Here is a 2692-nt window from a genome sequence, read left to right as displayed (position 1 = left end):
AGTGCACCTACCACCAACAGGGCTTCTGAATCAAGTGCACCTACCACCAACAGGGCTTCTGAATCAAGTACACCTACCGCCAACAGGGCTTCTGAATCAAGTGCACCTACCGCCAACAGGGCTTCTGAATCAAGTACACCTACCGCCAACAGGGCTTCTGAATCAAGTGCACCTACCGCCAACAGGGCTTCTGAATCAAGTGCACCTACCACCAACAGGGCAACACGAATACCATTTTTTAAAAGGAGCTCAAGCCTTTATGGTCGGCTTTTCGACTAGGAATACCTTGAAGATCGATCGGTTGGAAACCACTGGCCTATCTTTGACTACACCACAGATGGAAACCATTGGCCTATCTTTGACTACACCACAGATGGAAACCACTGGCCTATCTTTGACTTCACCACAGATGGAAACCACTGGCCTATCTTTGACTTCACCACAGATGGAAACCACTGGCCTATCTTTGACTTCCACACAGATGGAAACCACTGGCCTATCTTTGACTTCACCACAGATGGAAACCACTGGCCTATCTTTGACTTCACCACAGATGGAAACCACTGGCCTATCTTTGACTTCACCACAGATGGAAACCACTGGCCTATCTTTGACTTCACCACAGATGGAAACCACTGGCCTATCTTTGACTACACCACAGATGGAAACCACTGGCCTATCTTTGACTTCACCACAGATGGAAACCACTGGCCTATCTTTGACTTCCACACAGATGGAATCCACTGGCCTATCTTTGACTTCACCACAGATGGAAACCACTGGCCTATCTTTGACTTCCACACAGATGGAAACCACTGGCCTATCTTTGACTTCACCACAGATGGAAACCACTGGCCTATCTTTGACTTCACCACAGATGGAAACCACTGGCCTATCTTTGACTTCACCACAGATGGAAACCACTGGCCTATCTTTGACTTCACCACAGATGGAAACCACTGGCCTATCTTTGACTTCCACACAGATGGAAACCACTGGCCTATCTTTGACTACACCACAGATGGAAACCACTGGCCTATCTTTGACTACACCACAGATGGAAACCACTGGCCTATCTTTGACTTCACCACAGATGGAAACCACTGGCCTATCTTTGACTTCCACACAGATGGAAACCACTGGCCTATCTTTGACTACACCACAGATGTTAACCACTGGCCTATATTTGACTACACCACAGATGGAAACCACTGGCCTATCTTTGACTACACCATCTATTATCTCCAGAGTTTTTGTCATCTTCCATAAATTGTGGCCACGAATCCGTCATAGAAATAGTTAGAAAGAATAAGATGAAGTTCTGGTAATATGAATAACTATTGAAAGATAGCTGATATGTGTTTTTCTATATTGTATTGGACACGGTGAAACCTTTGGTAGGAAGGCTGCTGGCAGACTCCGGCTGCAGTACAGCACAGTCAGCCCGTGCTCATGGTTCTCACAGGGGGAAGTGAAATGAGAGGCAACAATGACTTTGCTCATGCACACACCGCAAATGATAAGTTCCATGAATTTTATTTCGCGGGATGCCTTTTCATTGTCTGGATAGACACCTGTGGTTACTAGCTAACGTTACACCAATCAAAGCAGTGGAGCGTGTAGTGAAGCAAAACATTAGTCCTCTGTAGCTCAATTGGTAGAGCATGGCGTTTGTAACGCCAGGGTAGTGGGTTCGATCCCCGGGACCACCCATACGTAAAAATGTATGCACGCATGACTGTAAGTCGCTTTGGATAAAAGCGTCTGCTAAATGGCATATTATTATTATTATTATTATTATTATTATTATTATTATTATTATTATTATTATTATTAGTGGTCAAAACCATTCATCTTGGGTCGACGGGGAGAGTGGATTTGCAAAATACTATCGTATCACGCAATTATACCATTTACAAAATATATCTCAAAAGTGAAAATGATCATACTTTTCCATAAACAAAAAGTGGTGCAAAAAACATACTGTAGTTGAATTTGTACTGTACGTCACATCATAGGAAAAGACACCACATTCACACGGATTTGCAGCTCGGATTTGTCACTTAAAGACCAAATATATCATACTTTTGAATAAAACGATGAGTTATTGACTTAAATCGCTGTGCAACATGATGGGTAGGTTCTGGCCATCGTCTGGGTCTCTACTGGTGTGGACGTTTAAGGGGTCCGGTTTCCCAATATAATAATATAGTTTCCCAGGCAGAGATTCAGCCTAGTCCTGAACTACATAGCACTTCCCAGGGATATCCTCAGTTGATCTCGCTTTTTAGTTCAGGACTAGCCGTCATCTGTTCTAAATGTTTGTGTACATTACCCATGCAACATAGCAGCCCTCGCCTTGCACCCATCTGAGGGAAGTGAGAAGAAAGTACTCTCACAGTGAGAGAGAGAGGGAGAGAGAGGGAGAGAGTGGGAGAGAGTGGGAGAGAGTGGGAGAGAGAGAGAGCGGGAGAGAGCGAGAGAGAGAGAGAGAGAGAGAGAGAGAGACAGAGACAGAGAGAGACAGAGAGAGAGAGAGAGAGAGAGAGCGGGAGAGAGCGAGAGAGAGACAGAGAGAGACAGAGAGAGACAGAGACAGAGAGAGACAGAGACAGAGAGAGAGAGAGAGAGTTAACATACTTAGTTAATATTGAAATTGAATTGAGCGGGAGTGAAAGATGGAGAGCGGAGA

The sequence above is a fragment of the Coregonus lavaretus genome, assembly GCF_964263955.1.
Source record: "Coregonus lavaretus genome assembly, contig: HAP1_SCAFFOLD_4572, whole genome shotgun sequence".
In the NCBI taxonomy this organism is placed as follows: Eukaryota; Metazoa; Chordata; class Actinopteri; order Salmoniformes; family Salmonidae; genus Coregonus; species Coregonus lavaretus.
Note: the sequence above shows the minus strand (reverse complement) of the source record.